The sequence below is a fragment of the Agelaius phoeniceus genome, unplaced genomic scaffold, assembly GCF_051311805.1.
Source record: "Agelaius phoeniceus isolate bAgePho1 unplaced genomic scaffold, bAgePho1.hap1 Scaffold_113, whole genome shotgun sequence".
Lineage (NCBI taxonomy): Eukaryota > Metazoa > Chordata > Aves > Passeriformes > Icteridae > Agelaius > Agelaius phoeniceus.
The window spans coordinates 2,595,017-2,613,166 of NW_027509877.1; the positions used below are offsets into that span (position 1 = coordinate 2,595,017).

The 18,150-nt window shown below is 52.3% G+C and overlaps 1 pseudogene; it reads left to right on the plus strand.

Annotated features, from left to right (window-relative positions):
- Nucleotides 1–17,892, plus strand: part of LOC143693008 (uncharacterized) — a 151,127-nt pseudogene extending 133,235 nt beyond the window's left edge.
- Nucleotides 17,893–18,150: the final 258 nt, after the last annotated feature.

Here is an 18,150-nt window from a genome sequence, read left to right on the forward strand (position 1 = left end):
CCTCCCCAGTCCCAACCCCAACCCTTCCCACCCCTCCTGGACATCAAGACATCCCTTCCAAGCTGTACTTCCCCCATTCCACACCTCTCAAAACCCATCCCACCCCTCCTGCCCCACTCAATGCTCATCTCACCCTCCTGATTTGCATTCCACTTTGCCCAATCCCTTTCAACCCCATTTCACCCCAAGGGGCTGTGGAATCGAGGAATTTTGGGGTGGGAGTGAGTAGTTTCAGTGGCATTGAGGTGACAGATCAAACCCTATTGTCTCTTTGAGTGTCAAGAAAGGGAGACAACTAAATCAAATACTCCCAAATTCTCCCAATTATTTCCCTGAATCCCAGATTCCTCTGAAACACAAGTAAAAAGTGAGGCTTTAGATGCCTTTGATGAATTTATTGATTTTGACCCCAATTTTCTCTGGTTTTGAGGGATGAAGATTAATCCAAAGAAAATTAAGGCCAAAAGAAAGGAACAACCAGCCCAGTGTCTTTCCAACATGGATCACCAGGAATGTGGGTCACCAGGGCTCTGACCAACGTGGGTCCTCCCATAGGGATGAAACTGGAGTAGTGCACGAAGCTCTTCCTGCACTTGGGGCATTTGCAAGGCTTCCCTTACTGGTGATTCCATTGGTGTCTGGTCAAGTTAGAGCTGCTGGTGAAGCTCTTCCCACACTGGGAACACTCGTAGGGCCTCTCCCCAGTGTGGATGCGCCGGTGCCTGATGAGGTGGGAGTTGTACTTGAAGCCCTTCCCACAGTTGGGGCAGCGGAAGGGCCTCTCCTGGGTGTGAATCCGCTCATGCAGGAGGAGATGGGAGCTGGTCTGAAACCTCTTCTGACACTGGGAACACTCGTAGGGCCTCTCCCCAGTGTGGATGCGCCGGTGGGTGATGAGGTGGGAGTTGTGCTTGAAGCCCTTCCCACAGTCGGGGCAGTGGAAGGGCCTCTCATCCGTGTGAATCCGCTCATGCAGGAGGAGATGGGAGCTGGTCCGAAACCTCTTCCCACACTGGGAACACTCGTAGGGCCTCTCCCCAGTGTGGATGCGTTGGTGCCTGATGAGGGCAGAGCTGCAGCTGAAGCCCTTCCCACACTCCCCACACTCGTAGGGCCATTCCCCAGTGTGGATCATCTGGTGGCGGATCAGGGTGCTGCTCTGCCTGAAGCTCTTCCCACACTCCAAGCACTTGTAGGGCTTCTCCCCATCATGAAACTGCTCCTGGACCACCGACTCTGAGCTCTGGCTGAAGCTCTGTCCACCTTCCTGGCTCAGGGTGGGTCTTTCCTCCTCAGAGCACCCTGGGATGGGTTTGGAGCCCCTCTTCCTGTAGAATCTCTGGGACTTGTCCTCCCCATTGGATTCCTGTGCCCTGGAGTCACTCGAAATGGCCTCTTCCACGAGGTTCTGCTGTGGGGATTTGTCCTCCCTGGTCTCCATCCTCAGCTCCTTCTCTGGGGGAGGAAGGACAAGGAGAGGATGGGATTTGCCTCCATGCCAGAGGGAAGGGGAAGGAGATCCCCCCAGTGCATCCCTGGCAGGATGGGGTTGGCAGCAGGGTTGTCCTGCAGCCGGGGGCTGTGCTGGGCTGGGAGATGGAGCAGGAGAGAGGGGGAAAGGGGCACTGACTTCCTCCTCACCTGCCTGGCTGTCCCGGGGCATTGTGTCAGTTTGAAAAGACAGGTGTCTGCTAAGGAAGGCAGGAGACTCCCTTAAATTGGAAAATGTTAATCCCTTCACTTGGATTTATAATTTTCAAAGTAAAAGGCTGTCAAGCAAAATCTATGGGAATAGGAATAACAGTTCTTCAGTGGAAAAATTAAAAATAGAAATGCAGCAGTACTAAAAAATTACTTACAGAGTCAGAATATGGCCTGACACCCTGTGGGTCAGTGTGTTGGTAGCACTCCTGTTAAATGGTGGCTGCAGTGCTCCTGCAGTGACAGGTGTGGTTCTGTTGGAGCAGTGATCCTGTAGAAGGGTGCAGTTTTCCTCTGAAGGTCCAGTGGTGGTGCCGATCGGCCTGGTCTTCCAATGGGATCCCGTGGAGCTGACAGCTGCTCTTCTGGGAATCCTGTGGGAGAAGGCAGACTCCTGTTCACACCCTCAGATTATATTCAGGTAGGATTGCTTGGCTCCTCCCTCTGGGCGGAGCTTCTCACAATGGGATGATGGAATTTTTATCAGTGACACTCAATGGCCCATTAACAGAAGATATCTCCCTGGAGGGAGGATTCCTTGTGGAAGAGATAAAGTAAACTGCTCAATTAACAGATGATAATTGCCCCACCTTTAACAGAGGGTAATTGAATACACACCCAGCTAAACCTGAGACACTGTTCCAGCCTTGGAAAGCAGGATTTGGTACCAGGACTTGTTATGGAATGCAACTCTGATTGAAGGCAGAGATAGAATCTCCAGAGCTTGTAGCCAGAAATGGACAGTTGTGTGATACTCATTTCAACATCTTCTCTTTTGGAATTATTGACTAATGATTATTTGCTTTGCCAATCTAATACTTCTGTAATTTTTTGCAAATTTGCACTATCTAAATTACACTGTTCCTTAACTGTTAAGTTGGTGTCTGTATCTTTGGTGCTGGCCCTGCCCACTGGTGAAACAGGGCCCCATCCTGCCTAAGTGTTGCCTGGAAAGACAAAACCCCTCACTCTAAATGTCCCCCCTTCCTCCTTGTTCCCCACCCTTCATGCACTGATCATGATGTCCTATGGTCTGGGGTATCCCTGGGGTCAGCTGGGATCTCCTGTCCTTGCTGTGTCCCCTCCCAACCTCCCCCACACCCTCAGCCCCTCCCCAGAGTGGCTGAATGAGGGGCAGGACAGGCCTTGGTTCAGTGTGAGCTCAGCAAGAACGAAACCATCTCTGTGTGCTCAGCCCTGTGCTCAGCCCCCAGCCCCGGCATTTCCTCCACTGCAACCGTGGACCCCCCTTTCCCACCCCTCTGCCCCACGGCCGCCGCAGCACCGGCTGACAATAGAAGCAATTCTGTGGCAATTCCAAGTTTCATTGGTTCCTGCACAGCTCCAGCTCAGCTGCTGGCAGGTTCCAATTAAAGAAAAGTGCAAATTCGGCCCAATACAGATATTATTAAAAGGAAGGGGAAGCGTTTAGTAGCTGTCACAAAGGTGACAGGGATGAAGAGAATAATGATTCTCACATTTGGCAAAGAACCCAAGCCTGGGAATTCAGGAGTTATTTGGGAATTTAGCTACTTGAGCTGGCCTTCTTGTAGCACTTTAGGCAGCCTTGTGTTTTACACCATGGGGTGAATGAACCTTGTCAGTGTCACTGGTAGCATTTGCTCGCTTTCCTCCAGTGATTTTAACAAACTTTTCAAGGAAGGACAACCAAATATTTTCTTTACACTCCAGGCCCACAACAGCCATTTTTCTCACCAGTTCTGCCATAGGTCGCTCAGAGGAAGCTGCATCAGAGTTTCCAAGAGTTCTTCCAGAAAAAAACACAACCTCCTCAGAGGAGGGAACCATGCTGTTGTCAAAGGCACCTGGGGTCAAAGAACAGTGCCCTGAACTCACTGTGCCAAAAGAATTTTGCAATCTGGTTAAGAAAATTGTTAGAGAGATGCCTCTATCCAAATTAAGGTGCTAACGAGACCAAATCCTGGATTTTATTGAACAGTAAATGTGAGGTAGAGAGGGAGATGGAAAGAAAGAGAAAAGGGGGAAGAGCAAGGGAGTGACAGGGACAGAGACCTCCCCTGGGGCAGGGCAAGTGTGACATTGTCCCCTGTGTGTGTGGCCTTCCCGGTGTGGGGGTTTTACACCTGAGCCAGTTTGGGTAAGGGGGGTGGTGTTCACCCCCTGAGCAGGGATTCCCCCACTGTTTCAGGTTGCAGTGTAAGATGGAACCAAATGCATGTTTTCAATCGCCATCTTCATCAACTGCTATAAACAGGTGGGGCAGGGTTCTTTATCTCTTCCATGACTCAGCCCTGATAACGCCCTCCAGGGGAGAGATCTTCTGTGAATGGGCCATTGAGTGTCACTGCAGGACTGATCAAATTCCATCATCCCATTGTGGGATGCTCTGCCCAGGGGGAGGATCCAAGCATTCCTACCTGGATATAAGCTGAGCCTTTCAACACCAGGAGCAGCTTGCCTACTGGATTCCCAGAGGACAAGAGCTCCAGAACCACCACTGGACCTTCAGAGGAAGACCAGACCCTTCTACAGGATCACTGCTTCGACAGAATCACGTTCATCACTCCAACAGGACTGCAGCCACCATTTAATGGGACTGCTGCCACCACCCTGAGCAACAGGATGTCAGGTTATATCCTGACTCTGTCTGTTTAAGGCAGTGTATCTGTATCATTGCCTTGATCTAAATTTTCTTATTAAATTGTAATTCTGATTTAGACTCTCCCCCAGGTTTGCCTTCAATCCAGTACAAAAGACAATGTGTGCGCCCTTTGTTTTCTTCCCAAAAAAGAATTTCCCATCTCCAAACCTTTGCCAGATGGAAGAGGAGGCTGCAAGGAAGAGGAAGGAGCCTCGAGACACCCAGGCAGGTGAGGAGGAAGTCAGTGCTCCTTTGCCCCTCTCTCCTGCTCCATCTCCCAGCCCAGCACAGCCCCCGGCTGCAGGACAACCCTGCTGCCAACCCCGTCCTGCCAGGGATGCTTCTGGGGGATCTCCTTCCCCTTCCCTGTGGCACGGAGGCAAATCCCATCCTCTCCTTGTCCTTCCTCCCCCAGAGAAGGAGCTGAGGATGGAGACCAGGGAGGAAAAATCTCCACAGCAGAATCTCGTGGAACAGGCTGTTTTGAGCAACTCTAGTGCACAGAAATCCAATGGGGAGGACAAGTCCCAGAGATTCTACAGGAAGAGGGGCTCTAAACCCATCCCAGGGTGCTCTGAGGAGGAAAGACCCACCCTGAGCCAGGAAGGTGGACAGAGCTTCAGCCAGAGCTCAGAGCTGGTGGTCCCTGAGCAGCTTCATGATGGGGAGAAGCCCTACAAGTGCTTGGAGTGTGGGAAGAGCTTCAGGCAGAGCAGCACCCTGATCCGCCACCAGATGATCCACACTGGGGAATGGCCCTACGAGTGTGGGGAGTATGGGAAGGGCTTCAGCTGCAGCTCTGCCCTCATCAGGCACCAACGCATCCACACTGGGGAGAGGCCCTACGAGTGTTCCCAGTGTGGGAAGAGGTTTCGGACCAGCTCCCATCTCCTCCTGCATGAGCGGATTCACACCCAGGAGAGGCCCTTCCGCTGCCCCAACTGTGGGAAGGGCTTCAAGCACAACTCCCACCTCATCAGGCACCGGCGCATCCACACTGGGGAGAGGCCCTACGAGTGTTCCCAGTGTCAGAAGAGGTTTCAGACCAGCTCCCATCTCCTCCTGCATGAGCGGATTCACACCCAGGAGAGGCCCTTCCGCTGCCCCAACTGTGGGAAGGGCTTCAAGCACAACTCCCACCTCATCAGGCACCGGCGCATCCACACTGGGGAGAGGCCCTACGAGTGTTCCCAGTGTGGGAAGAGCTTCACCCAGAGCTCTAACTTGACCAGACACCAATGGAATCACCAGTAAGGGAAGCCTTGCAAATGCCCCAAGTGCAGGAAGAGCTTCGTGCACTACTCCAGTTTCATCCCCTATGGGAGGACCCACGTTGGTCAGAGCCCTGGTGACCCACATTCCTGGTGATCCATGTTGGAAAGACACTGGGCTGGTTGTTCCTTTCTTTTGGCCTTAATTTTCTTTGGATTAATCTTCATCCCTCAAAACCAGAGAAAATTGGGGTCAAAATCAATAAATTCATCAAAGGCATCTAAAGCCTCACTTTTTACTTGTGTTTCAGAGGAATCTGGGATTCAGGGAAATAATTGGGAGAATTTGGGAGTATTTGATTTAGTTGTCTCCCTTTCTTGGCACTCAAAGAGACAATAGGGTTTGATCTGTCACCTCAATGCCACTGAAACTACTCACTCCCACCCCAAAATTCCTCGATTCCACAGCCCCTTGGGGTGAAATGGGGTTGAAAGGGATTGGGCAAAGTGGAATGCAAATCAGGAGGGTGAGATGAGCATTGAGTGGGGCAGGATGGGTGGGATGGGTTTTGAGAGGTGTGGAATGGGGGAAGTACAGCTTGGAAGGGATGTCTTGATGTCCAGGAGGGGTGGGAAGGGTTGGGGTTGGGACTGGGGAGGTGGGCTGGGGTCGGGAATAAGACAGCCAAAGTTTGGGGATGATGAAGGGAAGGGAAGGGAAGGCCGTTATTGACTGAGTTTTTGGATATTCCATGTTCATGAAGAGATGCCGGGGTATCTCACATTTCTGAGGTGGTTTTGGGGCACTCCCCAGCTCTTGGGGGTTTCCTGAGAGCAGCTCCATGAAGCCCAATTGCCAGGGGTGGTTGCCATCGGCACGAGCTCAGGGATGTAGCCAGAGTCCATTGCCTCGGTGCTGGAGAGCAGAGAAATGATGAACGGCCCCACACAACTCCAGTGTGTGTTTGGAGACCTGTGAGCTGACTGGGGAGAGGCCAACAGCAATGCCCTGGAGAGATGCACCTTAGACTCCGGGCATTCCCCACAGCTCAGGGTCAGGAAAGAAGCTTCCCCCATGGTGCCTCACAGCACTATGTTAATTTCTCCCAGTTCTGTCCTCCCTATTGGCCCTTTGGCTTTTCTACCTCTTTTACCCTTATATGTTCATGTTCTAGGGGGTTCTCCCTTCCCTGTCTTCCCATTGGTTTATGTCTCCACCTATCCTTTCTTGCACTCCCTATTGCTCCCTTCCCTGTGTACCACTCCTGAGCCCTCAGACTACTGGATCCTTGATGCTTTCCTACACCCCCTCTATCCTGATTTATACCCTAGACCCTCCTTTGTCTTTGATTTTTGCCCCTGGACCTCTTCATCATTGCCTGAAATAAAACACATTAAAACTCTATGCCTGGACCCTCCTGTGTATTCACTGCTGAGCTGCTGTGTCTGTGTGTCTGTGTGTGTCTGTGTGTCTGTGTGTGTGTGCATGTGTGTGTGTGTGTGTCTGTGTGTGTCTGTGTGTCTGTGTGTGTGTGCATGTGTGTGTGTGTGTGTGTGTCTGTGTGTGTCTGTGTGTGTGTGTGTGTGTCTGTGTGCGTGTCTGTGTGTGTCTGTGTCTGTGTGTGTGTCTGTGTGTGTCTGTGTGTTTGTGTGTGTGTCTGTGTCTGTGTCTGTGTCTGTGTGTGTGTGTGTGTGTTTGTGTGTGTGTCTGTGTGTGTATCTGTGTGTGTGTCTGTGTGTCTGTGTGTGTCTGTCTGTGTCTGTGTGTCTGTCTGTGTGTCTGTGTGTGTCTGTGTCTGTGTGTGTCTGTGTCTGTGTCTGTGTCTGTGTCTGTGTCTGTGTGTCTGTGTGTCTGTGTGTCTGTGTCTGTGTCTGTGTCTGTGTCTGTGTGTGTGTGTCTGTGTGTGCTGGTGCTCCTGTGGCTCCTGCCTGTTGGTGCAAGATGCTCTCAGGGAAGGTTGCATTCACCACCACCGCAGACCACAACAAGCGGAGCCCGAACAGGGACCTTTGTCTGGTACCCCTGGAGAGCGTCTCCAGCATGGCTGCAATCTAAGTCGCCTTTGGGTCAGCCACTACCCTAAGGCAACCTCTGAGTTTTATCAGGGCACGCTGAGGGGAGAGACCTGCAACCCTCCAAGAGTCACGGACTGGAGGATCGCTCTCCTTGACAGACCCACCACGAGATCCTTTGTTGAGGCACTGCTGGATGAGTATGTTTCAGTCACTGTCCCCCTTTTCTTTTGTTTTCTCACTTTAAATCCTATGGGTGGGAAGACTGCAGAATAGGCACAGAACTCATTGTTCCACAATGGGAGATTTATATCCAAGTTACATTAGCCCTTGTTGCTTGGGGAATCATTTTCCAAAGGAGAATTTGAAAGCTTTTTATCATTTTCTTTTCAAATATTTTATGTTACAAGGAAATCAGTTTCACCACTTGAGATTTGGGGTATGGTCGGGATCAAGTTATTTGTTTTAAAAATGCAGGGAAATTTTAAAGTGGGGAAGTTTTATTATCTTTTTCGTTCCATTTATGTTAAAAAGCTTTATCTTCTTTTTTTGCTATTTATGATTCAGTTAAAAAAATCAGGGGAAAATTCAGGAAAAGTTTTGGGTCCCCAGTTCAAAACCCCTTCCACTTCATCCTCTCCCCATGCCCCCAAACCCTCTTCCCCACCTGAGGAGCAATCAGCAGGCAGATGTCACTATCCAGCACATGGTTGCTGCCGTCTCCCTGACGCCTCCCGATCTCCTCTCTCCCCTCACCAGGATGGCACTGGCCGTGCTGCTCTGGACCTTCCCCTCAACCTTCCTCCTGTGCCTGCATACCCTCTTTCATCTCCCCCAGTGGCCATTACCCCACAAAATGGCGCCGGCATCATGGCCAGCCCTGCCATTTTGTCCCCTCCTGATCCAAGTTTTCCCACCCTCGCACCCCAAAATGGCCACTTTCCTGTTCCTGCTCCTCCATTGTTGGGCTCCTCCCCTGCAACACATTCCCCTCCACCCATTGTGTCGATGGTTGTCCCTGTGTTGGGATCCCAACCACCCTTCCCGACGCAGGCTCTGCCTTTCCCCTTGTGGTCTCCACCTTCTCCACCCCAGGCTCCACCCCTGGGGCCATGACACTTGTGGCTCCCACATCCCCGGAGCCGGAAGTGGCCATGATGGTGACCGGAAGGCAGCCATCTTGGCTGCCAGCAGCCCACGGCACGGGGCCGCACCGGTTACCCAGGAGCACCGCTCCTCTACCAGCAGGCCCTCCTCCTCAGCAGAAGACAGTGATTCCCCAGACTCTAACACCGAGCCTGAGGAGCGCTGGGCAGGGGAGTGGGAACAAGCTGCTAGGGAAGGTGATTGGGAGATGGCAGGGAGATTGCAGACCCTGGAGGCCCCTGTCCAATCCAAAAGAGGGAGGAACCCAAAGCAGGTATCCGTGCCTGATAAGAAGCGCTGCAAGGCATGCAGGGACTGAGAGAGGGGGTCCCTGTCCTACAAGAATAACGATCCTTGCCAAAAGCTGTGATGACAAGCACAAGCAGCATGGAAAAGAAGAACGAAAGATGTGGCGTATAGATGCAGCAATAGCCTGAAAAAGGAAACAGCTCTGTACTGCCTGAACAATACAACTTCCTATCGATCTTGCATTCCAGAAAAAAGATGTTGTTTAATTAGTTCCTACCCATTCAATTATTTCAGTTGTATCCTAATCTTATGTACTATTTCCTCTTTGAGTTATTACTTTCGTACTATTATGACTTATAGCTATTGTTATGTAAGTAATGTTCCCTTATTTTGTTAGGTGCTTGCAGAAATCCATAGGGGAAGACTTTTAACTAAACAAAAAGGGGGAGTTGTGAGAGCCTGTGAGCCTACTGGGGACAGGGCAAGAGCAATGCCCTGGAGAGATGCACCTTAGGCTCCGGGCATTCCTCACAGCTCAGGGTGAGGAAAGAAACTTCCCCCATGGTGCTCGGAAGCACTATGGTAATTTGTCCTAGTTCTGTCCTCCCCATTGGCCCATTGGCCTTTCCTACCCCTATTACTTTCATATGTTCATGTTCTAGAGAGCTCTCCCTTCCCTGTCTTCTCATCAGTCTATGTCTCCACCTTTCCACTCTGGCATTCCCTATTGGTCCCTTTCCCTGTATACCACCCCCAAACCCTTAGATCCCTGATGCTCTCCTCTACCCCCTCTTTTCCTGTATTTCTACCCTAAACCTTCCCTTGCTGTTCTCTTTAACCCCTAGACCCCTGCAGTGTTAGACCCTAATAAACTGTCTTGCTTGGAAAGACAGGAGTTTGCTAAGGAAGGTAGAAGCCTCTGCTGAAATGGAGAATGTAAACCCTCCCCACCCCTCCGAATTGCTATAAATTTTAAATTAAGGGGCTCTCAGGCACAAAAATATGGGAGCAGGAAATAACAGCTCTTTAATAGGGAAGAAAAAAAAAGGATAAAATAAAGAGTGCAGTACACTAGAACAACACTGACAGAGTCAGAACCCAACCTAACACCCTGTGGGTCAGGGTGTTGGTGGCAGTCCAATTGGAAATGTGGCTGAAGCCCTCCTGCAGTGTCAGGGGTGGTTCTGTTGGAGGAAGGGGGGCCTGTAGAGAGGGAATTATTCTTCCTCTGAAGATCCAGTGGAAGAAGAGGCAGCTGCTGTTTCTCTGGGGAATCCAGTGGAGAAAGCCGTGCTGGTGTCTCAAAACTTCTGGATTCTATCTGGGTAGCAATGCTTGGCTCCTCCCTCTGGGCAGAGCATCTCACAATGGGATGTTATAGTTCTTATCAGTCGTGCAGTGACATTCAATAGTCTGTTATCAGCAGATGTCCCCTCCCGAGGGAGGTGTGAATGTGGTCACTCAAAGAGACGGATAAGGCAAACTGCCCACTTGACAAAAGATAATCTGCCACACAGATGGTAATGAAATACATCTTGCATTGCAATCTTCAACACATAGAACTGGCTGAGCTGGGAGGGACCCATCAGGCTCCTCCAGTCCAACTGCTGGCCCTGCACAGGACACCCCAACAATGCCAGCCTGGGCCTGGCAGCGCTGGCCAAATGCTGCTGCAGCTCAGAGAGCCCTGGAGCTGGGACCCTTCCCTGGGGAGCCTGGCCAGGGCCCCAGCAGCCTCTGGGCAAAAACCTTTTCCTGACATCCAACCTGAGCCTGCCCCGACTCAGCTGCAGCCGCTCCCTCCACTCCTGTCCCTGGGCACCAGAGGGAAGAGGTTCCCACAGCCCCAGCCAGGGACCCGCTCCCAAGGCTGCTGCCATGGCCACCAGGGCTGGCACCAGCTGGGATGCTCGGTTTCCACAGGCCGGGCTTCAGGAATGGGATTCCCAAATTTCCTGCTCCCGCTAAAACCGCGCTGCCCTCGCTGCCCTCCTGCCTCCCATGGAAAGCACAAAAGGCAAAGATCCCAGGCTGGGAGAAGAAAAATTTATTGGGAACAGCAACGGGATAAGGAACAAACAGAATAAAAACAATATTGAAAACAGAAGGGATAAATAAAACTGTAAACTGTTAACGGAAAACTAAAACAAAAGTCACTGGGTCTGCCTGGCCACAATTTCCCATGACTGGAAAGGACACCCTTCTCCTCAGGGAGAGAGAGAGAGAGCGAAAGAGACAGTCCCTTTCCTGCCCCTGGCAATGTTCTGAGGTGGGAGTGAATGTAATGACAGGGCCATGGCCAGACCCTCATGTTCCTCCATCCCACATCATATCACTGGGAGGGGCAGGAAAAGGGACAGGTGTCTTCCTCACATGGATCACAGGGAACATGGATCACCGGGGCTCTTCCCAATGTGGGACCTCCAATGGAGGATGAATTTGGAGCAGTGAATGCAGCTCCTCCTGAAATGGGGGCATTTGCAGGGCTTCACTTACCCATGACTCTGTTTGTGTCTGGTCAAGTTACAGCTGAAAGTGAAGCTCTTCCCACACTGGAGACACTCGTAGGGCCTCTCCACAGTGTGGATGCGCCGCTGGTGCCTGATGAGGTGGTATTTCCGCTTGAAGCCCTTCCCACAGTCAGGGCAGAGGAAGGGCCTCTCTTCTGAGTGAATTCGCTGGTGCTGAAGGAGACTGAAGCTGGTCTGAAACCTCTTCTGACACTGGGGACACTCGTAGGGCCTCTCCCCAGTGTGGATGCTTAGGTGTTTCACAAAGGTGGAGCTGCAGCTGAAGCCCTTCCCACACTCCCCACACTCGTAGGGCCATTCCCCAGTGTGGATCATCTGGTGGCGGATCAGGGTGTTGCTCCGGCTGAAGCTCTTCCCACACTCCAAGCACTTGTGGGGCTTCTCCCCATTGTGAAGCTGCCCATGGACCACCAGCTCTGATCTCTGGCTGAAGTTCTGTCCACCTTCCTGGCTCAGGGTGGGTCTTTCCTCCTCAGAGCACCCTGGGATGGGTTTGGAGCCCCTCCTCCTGTGGGATCCCTGGGGCTTTTCCTTTACGTTGGAATTCTGCACCGTGGAGCCACTTAAAATGGCCTCTTCCACATGGTTCTGCCAAGGGGATTTGACCTCCCTGGTCTCCATCCTCAGATTCTTCCCTGGGGGAGGAAGGACAAGAAGACGATGGGATTTGCCTCCATGCCAGAGGGAAGGGGAAGGAGATCCCCCCAGAGCATCCCCGGCAGGGTGGGGTTGGCTGCAGGGTTGTCCTGCAGCCGGGGGCTGTGCTGGGCTGGGAGATGGAGAAGGAGAGAGGGGGAAAGGGGCACTGACTTCCTCCTCACCTGCCTGGGTGTCCCAGGGCTCCTTCCTCTTCCTCACAGCCTCCTCCTCCATCCAATCAAGATTTGGGAATGGGAAATCCTGTTTCGGGGACCAAACAAAGGCTGAACACATTGTCTTTGGGACTGGATTGAAGGCAAACCTGGGGGAGAGTCTAAGTCAGAATTACAATTTAATAAGAAAATGAAGATCAAGGCAATGATACAGAAACACTGCCTTAAACAGACAGAGTCAGGATATAACCTAACACCCTGTTGCTGGTCAGGGTGGTGGCAGCAGTCCCATTAAATGGTGGCTGCAGTGCTGTTGGAGTGATAAACGTGATTCTGTCCGAGCAGTGATCCTGTAGAAGGGTCTGGTCTTCCTCTGAAGGTCCAGTGGTGGTTCTGGAGCTCTTGTCCTCAGGGAATCCAGTAGGCAAGCTGCTCCTGGTGTTGCAAGGCTCAGCTTATATCCAGGTAGGAATGCTTGGATCCTCCCCCTGGGCGGAGCATCCAACAATGGGATGATGGAATTTTATCAGTCCTGCAGTGACACTCAATGGCTCATTCGCAGAAGATATCTCCCCTGGAGGGTGTTATCAGGGCTGAGTCATGGAAGAGATAAAGAAAACTGCCCCACCTGTTTATAGCAGTTGATGAAGATTTGGATTGAAAACATGCATTTGGTTCCATCTTACACTGCAACCTGAAACAGTGGGGGAATCCCTGCTCAGGGGGTGAACACCACCCCCCTTACCCAAACTGGCTCAGGTGTAAAACCCCCAGCCTGGGAAGGCCACACACACAGGGGACAATGTCACACTTGGCCTGCCTCAGGGGAGGTCTCTGTCCCCGTCACTCCCTTGCTCTCCCTCCTTTTCTCTTTCTTTCCATCTCTCTCTCTACCTCACATTTACTGTTCAATAAAATCTGCCTTGGATTTGGTCTTGCCAGCACCTTAATTAAGGCGGAGGCATCTATCTGAAAATTTTCTGATCCAGATTGCGAGATTATTTTGGCACAGTGAGTTTAGGCACTCTTCTCTGACCCCAAGTGCCTTTCACAACAGCATGGTTTCCTCCATTTAGGAGGCTGTGGCTCTTTCTGGAAGAACTCTTGGAAACTTGGACACAGTCACTCCTTCCTCCTGTGGAACTTATGGGAGAAATGATGAGGAAAATGGCTGCTGTTGGTGGCCAGTGAAAAAGAAAATATTTTGTTGTCCTTCCTTGAAAAGTTTATTAAAATCACAGGAGGAAAGGGAGCAAATGTTACCAGCGAGACTGACAAGGTTCATCCACCCCATGGTGAGGAACACAAGGCTGCTAAAAGTCACTCAGGAAGCCCAGCTCAAGTAGCTAAATTCCCAAATAACTCCAGCCAGGGGTCTCCGGGAGGATTTTTTTGGAGAGTGTTCGGAGCCGGCAGATCCCGGACTCGAGCCCCGGATATCTCCGGGCTCCCTAAGAGGAGCTTTTTCGGGGGCAGAGGAGCCGCGATCACCCCTCGGGAGGGTCCTGGGGGGTCCATGTGGGGATGGCCCGGTACCGACGGGGCGAGACATTGGTTTTGGGGATCCCCGTGAGAGACAGGGCTGTGGAATGGGGGACCCCAGGGCGGGGAGAGGGGAAGGGGCGATACCGGAGCTGGGGCACCCCCGGCAGCCCGGAGATGAGGCGGGGACGGGACCCCCTGACCCTGACAGAGGCGTGTCCAGGGGTGACTTCATGATGCTCGTGCCCCATCGGTCCCTTTAGCCCAGAAATGAGTTCTGCACCTTTAAGGCTGGTTCTGAGAGAGAAGGGGAGGAGGAAGAAGCTGCAGTTTGTTTTCAGACACTGCACTCACTCCCACACATTCCGGCTCCTGGATGGACAGAGGGTGGGACAGAGCTCTCCTTTGCTTTTAGTTAGTTTTTAGCTCTCTGAGGCAGAGAAGTTCCCCCAACTGTGTTTTTTCTTTTTTCTTTGGAGCTGTTTGAACCTGCTCTGCACTGAACACACAGAACACCACCAGCAGCTCGCACCCATGGCCCACTGGGCCTGGCCTGGGCCGCGGCTTTTCCAGCACTGGAGGGACTGATAAGAGACTGATAAGAGACTGATAAGAGACTGAGTGAGCTGAGCTACAGCCCAGAGAGGGACTTTCTGTGTTTGTCATCTCTTTTGGAGTGGCAAGAGGTTTTATTGTTCAATATTGTTCTTTCTTTGTGCTGGTGAATGCTTTGCCTGGTAAATAAACGTTTTTTCCACTTTTTTCCAAGGAAATCTTTTCCCAATCCGGTTGGGGGAGGGGCTTCTTAAATCTGCTTTCTAGAGGAAACTCTTTTGGAGATTTTCTCCCAAATTTGCCCCATACGAGGCCAGGGTGGTGGGAAGAGGGGGGACCTCCAAGTGGCGGAACTGGGGTGAGGCTGGAGAAGGGGACCCCAAAACCCCCCAGCATCCCTAAGCAGGACCCTGGAGAGGGGTCCTGGGGACCCTTGAGGATCCCCAGCAGCCCTGAGACGGGGGACCACCAGAACCCTGGAGGGATGAGACTGGACATAGGACACTCCTGGTGGCTTTTTTTAATTAAGTCTTGATTTTTGGAGGTTTTTATGGACATCAGGTGACTTCTAGAGATGGACTTGGGCAAGGGAAATCCCCAAAAAAAGGCATTCACACCCTGTTTTTCCTGAAACCAGGATTTTCCCCAAACCATCCTGCAGTGACATCCCCCATGTCCTGCTCTGGGTGAGCTCAGTCCCAAACCTGACCCTGATCCTGGTCTCAATCTCACTGCATGTTTAGACACACTCACTGTTCTGAATTTATTCTTATCCCAGCCCCACACTCATCTAGCCCCAGACCCAATCCCAACCCCAGCCCTAAAGCCAATCCCATTTCTAGCCTTAACCCCAATCCCAGCTCTAATCCAAATCTCAGCCCCAGCTCCAAGCCCAGCCCCAATTCCAGCCCTTTCCTAAATCCTCAGCCCCAAACCAAATCCCAGGTTCAGCCCTTCTGGGGGTTTGGGAGTGTCTCTGTCCCTGTGGCCCCGATGATGTTTGGGTGGGGTCACAGCAGGGCTGAGAGGGACAGAGACCCCCCCGGCCTCCCCAGGGGTGAGAAGGTGGCAGAGCCCCCCCAGCCCCGAGCAGCCTCAGCGGTGAGAGGGACACAGAGCCCCTGGTGCCCAGCCCTGCACAGGCATTGCCTGAGGCCAGAGGGATGGAGACCCCCCGAGCATCCCCCAGGGTGAGGGGACAGAGACCCCCGAGCATCCCCTGGGCTGAGAGGGACAGAGACTGCCCCAAGCACCCCCTGCCACAGGGGTGAGAGGGAGGGAGACCCCCCAGGCATTCCCTGGAGTGAGAATGATGGAGACCCCTGGGGAATGGCCTGGGGTGACAGGGACAGGGACACCCCTGGGGAATGGCCTGGGGTGACAGGGACGGGGACAAACCCTCCCAAGCCCCTCTCAAGCATCCCCCAGTGTGAGAGGCTCAGTGACCCCTTGAGCATTCCCTGGGCACTCGACAAAGTGAAGTTGTTTCTTGACAAAAATCAAACTTAAGCCTCCAGAAAATGCCTTGAATTTACTCTTCCCACAAGTAACTTGTGGTGGAAACGCGAACAAATTGCAAAATTTAATAAACTGACAGTAGAAGCAATTCTGTGGCAATTCCAAAATCCATTGGTCCTGCACAGCTCCAGCTCAGCTGCTGGCAAATTGTGATAAAAGAAAAGTGGAAATTCGGCCCAATACATTGTGATACCTCTTTTATGAAAAGAGTATGAAAAGGAAGGGAAAGCTCTGTGTAGATGTCACAAAGGTGATAGGGAAAAAGAAAAAAAATTATTCTTAGATTTGGCAAAGCCCCCAGCCTGTGAAAAAGAAAAGGGGGGACAGCCAGGGACTGAGAGGGACAGAGACCTGCCCTGGGGCAGGGCAAGTGTGACATTGTCCCCTGTGTGTGTGGCCTTCCCAGGGTGGGGGTTTTAAACCTGAGCCAGTTTGGGTAAGGGGGGTGGTGTTCACCCCCTGAGCAGGGATTCCCCCACTGTTTCAGGTTGCAATGTAAGATGTAACCCAATGCATGTTTTCAATCCAAATCTTCATCAACTGCTATAAACAGGTGGGGCAGTTTTCTTTATCTCTTCCATGACTCAGCCCTGATAACGCCCTCCAGGGGAGATATCTTCTGCGAATGAGCCATTGAGTGTCACTGCAGGACTGATAAAATTCCATCATCCCATTGTTGGATGCTCCGCCCAGGGGGAGGATCCAAGCATTCCTACCTTAATATAAGTTGAGCCTTGCAACATCAGGAGCAGCTTGCCTACTGGATTCCCAGAGGACAAGAGCTCCAGAACCACCACTGGACCTCCAGAGGAAGACCAGACCCTTCTGCAGGATCACTGCTTGGACAGAATCACGTTCATCACTCCCACAGGACTGCAGCCACCATTTAATGGGACTGCTGCCACCACCCTGACCAGCAACAGGGTGTCAGGTTATATCCTAACAGGGTGTCAGGTTATATCCTGACTCTGTCAGTTTAAGGCAGTGTTTCTGTATCATTGCCTTGATCGAAATTTTCTTATTAAATTGTACTCCTGGTTTAGACCCTCCCCAGGTTTGCCTTCAAACCAGTACAAAATCCACTGTGCTCATCCTTTGTTTTCCTCCTAAAAGAGAATTTCCCATCTTCAGTTCTTGGCCAGATGGAGGAGGAGGCTGTGAGGAAGAGGAAGGAGCCCTGGGACACGCAGGCAGGTGAGGAGGAAGTCAGTGCCCCTTTCCCCCTCTCTCCTTCTCCATCTCCCAGCCTAGCACGGCCCCCGGCTGCAGGACAAACCCGGTGTCAACCCCGTCCTGCTAGGGATGCACTGGGGGGATCTCCTTCCCCTTCCCTGTGGCACGGAGGCAAATCCCATAATGTCCTTGTCCTTCCTCCCCCAGGGAAGAAGCTGAGGATGGAGACCAGGGAGGACAAATCCCCACAGCAGAACCTCATGGAAGAGGCTGTTTTGAGTGATTCCAGAGCAGAGGAATCCAACAGGGAGGAAAATCACCAGAGATTGTACAGGAAGAGGGGCTACAAAGCCAGCCCAGGGTGCTCTGAGGAGGAAAGACCCACCCTGAGCCAGGAAGGTGGACAGAGCTTCAGCCAGAGCTCAGAGCTGGTGGCCCATGAGCAGCTTCATGATGGGGAGAAGCCCTACAAGTGCTTGGAGTGTGGGAAGAGCTTCAGCAAGAGCTCCCACCTGATCCGCCACCAGATGATCCACACTGGGGAATGGGCCTATGAGTGTGGGGAGTGTGGGAAGGGCTTCAGCTGCAGCTCAGAACTCATCAGGCACCAACGCATCCACACTGGGGAGAGGCCCTACGAGTGTCCCCAGTGTCCGAAGAGGTTTCAGACCAGCTCCAGTCTCCTCCTGCATGAGCGGATTCACACCCAGGAGAGGCCCTTCCGCTGCCCTGACTGCGGGAAGGGCTTCAAGCAAAACTCCACCCTCATCACCCACCGGCGCATCCACACTGGGGAGAGGCCCTACGAGTGTTCCCAGTGTGGGAAGAGCTTCACCAGCAGCTCTAACTTGACCAGACACCAACGGAGCCACCAGTGAGGGAAGCCCTGCAAATGCCCCAGCTGCAGGAAGATCTTCATGCACGCTCCAGCTTCATCTCCCATTAGAGGGCCCACATTGGGAAGAGTACTGGGGATCCATGTTCCCTGTGATCCATGCTGGGAAGACACCTGTACCGTTTCCTGCCCCTGTCAATGACATGGTGTGGAATGAAGAACATGAGGGTCTGGCCATGGCCATGTGATTACATTCACTCCCACCTGAGAACATTGCCAGGGGCAGGAAAGGGACTCTCTC